Below are 7045 nucleotides of genomic sequence, written 5' to 3' on the forward strand. Positions count from 1 at the left end.
GACTGAAGCCTCGAAGAGCTAAAGCCTCAAGATCACCATTCTGACTCTGTCCTCTCAGACGACAGCCACAGTGAAGATGGTCCTGACTCGCCCGACTCCAATTTCAAACTCTCCCACAAGGACCATACCGATCCTTATCTATAGCTGTCCTGAAAGATACGGAGTTGTGGTCACTGTTCCCTAACTGCTCACCCACTGAAAGGTCAGTCCCCTGGCCAGGCTCATTACCCAACACCAGGTCCACTACGTTCCCTCCTCACATCGGACTGTCTACAAATTGATTTACAAAACCCTCCTGGATACACTTCACAAATTCTGCCCCACCTCACCACCTCACACTATGAAGGTCCCAGTTTATATCAGGGAAATTGAAATCCTCCATTACAACAACCCCATAATTTTTACACATTTCCTTAATCTGATTACACATCTGTTCCTCAATGTCCGGTGTCTATTCAGGGGTCGATAGTACAATCTCATCAGTGTGATTGCACCCTTCCTATTCCTGAGTTCCACCCAAATGGACTCCGTGTCTGACCCTCCACTCTGTCTCCGAGTGTAGCTGTGACATTGTCCCTGATTAGTCGTGCAACTCCACACACCCCCAAAACACTTTTACCTCTTTCTCGATCTCTCTAAAGCTTTGAAAACTGGTACATTAATCACCCATTCCTGTACCTCTCTCAGTTAAGTTTCAGTAATGGCCACAACATCATAGTTCCATATACCGATCCACACTCTAAGATCATCACCTTTACCCATAATACTCCTGGTATACACCCTTCAAACTATCTGACCCACCAGAGCTGTTATTTTCATTTTGCCTTTCAATACTTTCCCTGACATCTACTTTCTGGTCCAATCCCTCCCTTACTAACCTGGGGCTCCGGTTCCCAGCTCCCTGCAAAACTAGTTTAAACTCTCCCGAGCAGCATTAGCAAACCTACCAGCCAGGATATTGGTTCCCATCCAGTTCAGATGCAATCTGTCCCTCTTGTACAGGTCACCCCCTTCCCCAGAACAGGTTCCAAAGATCCAAAAACTTGAAATTCTTCTCCTACACCATCTCCACAACCACTCATTCATCTGTTCTATCACCCCATTCCTACCTTCACTGACCGGTGTCACTGGGAGTAATCCAGAGATTACTACCTTGTAGGCCTATCTCTTCAGCCTCTTTCCTAATTCTATATACTCACTGCGTAGGCCCTCTTCCCCTTTTCTCCCTGTGTCACTGGAGCCAATATGCACCACGACCTCTGGCTGTTCCCCCTCCCCTTCAAGAATATCAAGTAAGTCACTCCGATACAGCCTGAACCCTAACACCTGGGAGACAACACACCTCTTTTCTGGCCACAGAATCTCCGTTTTGTCCGCCTAACTACCGAGTCCCCTATAACGACTGCACGGCCTGACTTTATCCTTCCACGTTGAACCTCAGAGCTGGCCACAGTGTCACCAGCCTGGCTGCTGCTGCCGTGCCCTGATGGGTCATTCACTGACCCCCAGCCGTGTCCAAAGTGGTATTCTTGTTGCTGAGGGAAATGGCCCCAGGGGAACCATCCACTAACTCCTTAATCCCTTACCTCTCCTGGTGTATCCACCGTCTGAACCCTGTACTCTGGGTGTAACCACCTCTCCAAAAGTCTCCTCTATAATATCTTCAGCCTCCTGACTGATCCGGAGTAGATCCAACTCCTTGACCCGGTCTGTCAGGGGCTGAAGTTGGATGCATTTCCCATAGATGTAGTCATCTGGGAGACCATCAGGTATACTGATTTCCCACATCTGATAGGATGACAGGAGGAGAAGGCAGGAGGTTGGAGCTGGGAGCAAAATGGTGCAGACTTGATGGGTCAAGCCTAATTCTGCACCGATAACTTAGTGTCTTACGGACATACCAGGGCAGGACTTACAGACTGAACAATGGGTCACTGAGAAGTAAGGTAGAATACAGATCCATAACTCCTTGAAAGTAGCATTACAGATAGGTGGGGTCCAAAGAAATCTTTTAGCACATTGGCCTTCACAAATCAAAGTATTGAGTACAGCAGTTGGAATGTTACTTTGAAGTTGCGTGTGACATTGCTGAGGCCTAATTTGGAGTATTGTGTACAGTTCTGGTCACTTACATACAGGAAAGATGTAAATAAGATTGAAAGAGTGCAGAGAAAATTTACAAGGATGTTGCCGGGACTTGAGGATGTGAGTTATAGGGAAAGGTTGAGCAGTTTAGGAACTTATTCCTGAACCATAGGAAAATGAAGGTGTATACAAAAGCAGTATACAAAATTATGAGGGGTATAGATAAATCCTGCCTGACTAATCTCTTGCATTTTTTTGAGGAAATTACAAGCAGGGTAGACAAAGGAGATGCAGTAGACGTGGTGTACTTGGATTTTCAGAAGGCCTTTGACAAGGTGCCGAACATGAGATTGATCAGCAAGATAGGAGTCCATGGAATTACAGGGAAGTTATGAGCATGGGTGGAGCATTGCTGATCAGCAGAAAACAGAGTGTGGGAATAAAAGGATCCTATTCTGTCTGGCTGCCAGTTACCAGTGGTGTTCCACAGGAGTTGGTGTTGGGACCGCTGCTTTTTATGATGTACGTATGTCAATGATGTGGACTATGGGTTTCATAGATTTGTGGCTAAATTTGCCCATGATACAAAGATAGGTGGAGGAGTGGGTAGTGTTGAGGAAACAGAGAGCCTGCAGAAAGACTTAGATAGTTTAGGGGAATGGGCAAAGAAGTGGCAAATGAAATACAATGTTGGAAATTGTATGATCATGCACCTTAGTTGAAAAAAAATGGGCAGACTATTATTTAGATGAGGAGAGAATTCAAAATGCAGAGATGCAAAGGGACTTGGGAGTCCTTGTGAAGGATACCCTAAAGGTTAACCTCCAGGTTGAGTTGGTTGTGAAGAAGGCGAATGCAATGTTGGCATTCATTTCTAGAGTTATAGAATATAACAGCAGGGATGTGATTTTGAGGCTCTATAAGGCACTCATGAGACCACACTTGGAGTATTGTGTGTGCAGTTTTGGGCTCCTTATTTTAGAAAGGATATACTGACATTGGAAACTGTTTCAGGAAGATTCACAAGAATGACTCCAGGGATGAAAGGGTTACCGTAAGACGAATGCCTGGTAGCTCTTGGGCTGTATTCCCCGGAGTTCAGGAGAATGAGGGGGGATCTCATAGAACCATTCCGAATGTTAAAATGACTGACCAGGTTAGATATGGCAAAGTTATTTCCCATGGTAGGGGAGTCTAGGACAAGAGGACATAACTTCAGGATTGAAGGACGTCCATTTAGAAAAGAGATGCGGAGAAATTACTTCAGTCAGAGGGTGGTAAATCTGGAATTTGTTACCATGAGCAGCTGTTGGGGCCAAGTCACATTGGGTGTACTTAAGGCAGAGATAGATAGTTTCTTGATTATCCAGGGCATCAAAGGCAGGGCAGTGGGGATGACTGGAAGAATTGGACCAGCACATGATTGAATGATAGAGCAGACTCGATGGGCCAGATTGCCTACTTCTGCTCCTATATCTTATGGTCTTATAGACATGGATGAAAACCAGATCCAAGATGACTCTGTTGTATTCCCAGTACCTCTCCTCCGGTCCAAATGCTTCCCAGTCCACGAGATATTGCCAAACACCTGGTACAGTATGCAAATCCGAAGTTCTTCTCACAGTGAAATCCTCCTCCCCATCAACAAACCTGGGTGGTGTTGGGGCTGATGGTGGTGGGCTAACGGGCTGGTGTTCGCAGCCTTTAACCTGTCAACATGGAAAGTGGGATTGATTTTGAGGGTCTTGGGAAACGGCAAGGTATAGGTCACTGGGTTTACTTTCCTGAGAATCCTGGAGTGTCCAATGAACTTGGGTGACAATTTCCTGGACTCCTCTCAGAGTGGCAAATCCTGAATCAACAGCTGGACTTGTTGCCCAGGCTGTAAAACTGGTCCCTGTCATCTCTTGCAGTTAGCTTTTATTTCTGCCCTCTAGGAAGCTAACAAAATCTCCCTTGCTCTACTCCATCTCTCCTTGCAGTGTCTGATGAGACCTTTGACTGCAGGAACCCCAATCTCTGCCTCTTGCTGAGGGATGAGTGGCGGAGAATACCCAAACTGGCATTTGAGAGCAGACATCCCGTGTGCTGAATGAGGTAATTTGACCACATCAAATGGTCGCTCCACTGGTTTGGTCTTTCAGTGGCTAGCTATCATTTGGTACATTTCCATATCTTGGTACCCGCTCCGTCTGGCCTTTAGATTGCAGGTGAAACCCAGAGGAAAGACTTGCCGTTGCTTCAATCAGATTGCAAAGTGCCCTGCAGAAATGTGATGTAAGTTGCAGGTTGCGATTCAACACAGTGTCCACCGGAACACCATGTATCCTGAAGGCCCGCAGCAGGACAATCTCGGCCATCTCCACCGCACATGGAGGTCTGTCCAAGGTGATGAATTTGCCGGCCTTTGGAAAACAATAGACAATAGGTGCAGGAGTAGGTCACTTGGCCCGTCGAGCTAGCACTGCCATTCACTGTGATCATGGCTGATCATCCACAATCAGTATCCAGTTCCTGCCTTATCCCCATAACGATCCACAATTACCATGATAATGGTCTTCCCCTTGGAAGGAGGAAGACCCATGACAAAGTCCATGGAGATATGTGCCCATGGTCTTCCTGGAACAGGCAGAGGGTGAATGAGCCCTTGAGGTTGGATATGTGGTTGCTTGTTCTAGGCACACACCTCACATACCAGCATCTATTGGTGGACCTCCCTCACCATTCCAAGCCACCTATATCTTCTCTTAATGACCTCAAAAGTCCTGGCAATCCCCGGGTGAGAGGTCATTCTCGATGCACGTCCCCATTGAGGAACCTGAGACTGGACGGGACTAGGAGTGAACAGCTGACCTGGATGCTGTTCTGAGGAACCTCCCCTTATGCCTGGGCCTTGTTAACAAGCGTGTCAATCCCCAATCACAAAGGCACTATGACCTTGGCTTGGGGCAAAATGGTGATAGGCTGCTTTTCTCATTCGGGTTCATCAAACTGCTGGGACAAGGCATCTGGCTTCTGGTTCTTAGATCAGAGTCGATAGGTTAGGATGAAATTTAAAACGGTTAAAGAAGAGACCACCTGGCCTGCCTGAATTCACTCTCTTGTCCTCTTAAATAAAAGCCAGGTTCTTGTGGTCCATCCATATGATAAAAAGGGCTCTTGGCCCCCTTGACCAGTGACAACACTTTTCCAGAGCCAACTTGACCAGAGGCAGCTCTCCATTCTCTATGTCGTAATTCACCTCTGCCGGGGATCGTCACCTGGAAAAGAGTGCACACCAGTGTAGTTTATTGTCTGAAGGTGTCCACTGAGACAACACTGCACCCACTCCAACATCTGAGGCATCCACTTCCATGATGGAGGTCTGACCAGAATCGGAGCTGTTGCGAACTGCTGTTTGAGCTCTGTGAAAGCAGCCTGGCCCTCAGTAGTCGAAACTAACGAGCCCGAGAGCATTCCGAAGCACGTCATTTATAAATGCTTCGAAAACTGCTGGCGCATTCTCAAGGCCAAAGGTCATGACTGGGTACTCTTAGTGCCCTATCGGTGCGTTGAATGCTGTCTTCCACTTGTTACCCTCCTTTATGTGAACCAGGCTGTATGCACTCCTCAAGTCCAGCTTCGAGAATATTCTTACCCCTCGGAGAATTTCGAAAGTAGTGTTCATGAATGGAATGGGGTAATGATTCTTGACTGTTATGCGATTCAGCACTCTATAATCAATGCAAGGCCACAGACTTCCGTCCTTCTGAAAGAAGAAGAGAGGGCTAAATGAATCCCAGGGCAACAGCCTCCTTTATATTCTCCTCCCTAGCACTTCTCACTGGGCCTGAGAGCGCATATAATTGACCCTGTGGAGGACACAAACCAGGCAGTAGATCTATTGCACAGTGGTAGGGTCAATGCAGTGGAAGAGTCGAGCTTTTCCCTTACTGAAGACCTCTTCCAAATCCTTGCATACGGAAGGGATTTCTACTGGCTTGGGTGCTGCAATTATCCCCAAAACGTCCTCTGAGACTCCACCGATGGGGGGGGGGGTGCTTTGGAAAACCCCAGAGCTCCCCCATTGGTACACATGAGTCTTTAGTGAAAAAGTCCAAATCCTTGTCTGTTTCCACAGATATTGGCAGCAAGGTGTGACAAATGGTCCTTGTGCCTCTGGGACAAGATCTCCGTCTTGGAGCCTTCCTCTTAGATGGGATCAGGCAACTGGAGACCTTGGCTTAGTTGTTAAACTTCCATACTGCTTGGGCACCTCCTTTGCTTGCTCCTGAACTAGAGATCTCATACCCATACCCATGACTGGACAGGGCCTATTGGCTGGAGCTAGCTTGTATTCCCTGAAAGGTAGGACTGGGTTTCCTGAAGGCTTCAGGTTACCCTGAGCATAAATCTGTTCCCCCATTGGCTGCTGGTCTTGGGAGAGTCAGGGGTTGGAACACCAAGCCAAAACCAAACCCTCTTACACTGTCTGGACCAAGCAGTGATTCACCCCTCCTTCCAGTCCATGGATGTGTTAGGTTGAGCCTCATCTGCTGCACCACAGTCTGCTACTGGATCTGCCCAGAACCTAGCGGGCAGCTGTCCAAGACAATAGACAATAGGTGCAGGAGTAGGCCATTTGGCCCTTTGAGCCAGCACCGCCATTCACTGTGATCATGGCTGATCATCCACTATCAGTATCCAGTTCCTGCCTTATCCCCATAACTTGAACATTTACCGCATCACAGTCATGAACAGCCCCCCTTACAGTCAGCCTGTGCCCTGGTCCTAGACTCATTAGCCAGTGGGAATATCCTTCCTGTAGCTGGCAATGTTAAACTCTGTACTCATTTCAGTGAGATCACAACTCACTCTTCTAACCCCCAGTGAACAGAGGGCTGGCCTACTCAACTTCCCCCTGTGATGACAGACTCACCAACACATGGACCTGAAACACTGACCGTCTCTCTCTCTCTCT

This window comes from Mobula hypostoma, chromosome 4 (assembly GCF_963921235.1).
Source record: "Mobula hypostoma chromosome 4, sMobHyp1.1, whole genome shotgun sequence".
Taxonomy (NCBI): Eukaryota; Metazoa; Chordata; class Chondrichthyes; order Myliobatiformes; family Myliobatidae; genus Mobula; species Mobula hypostoma.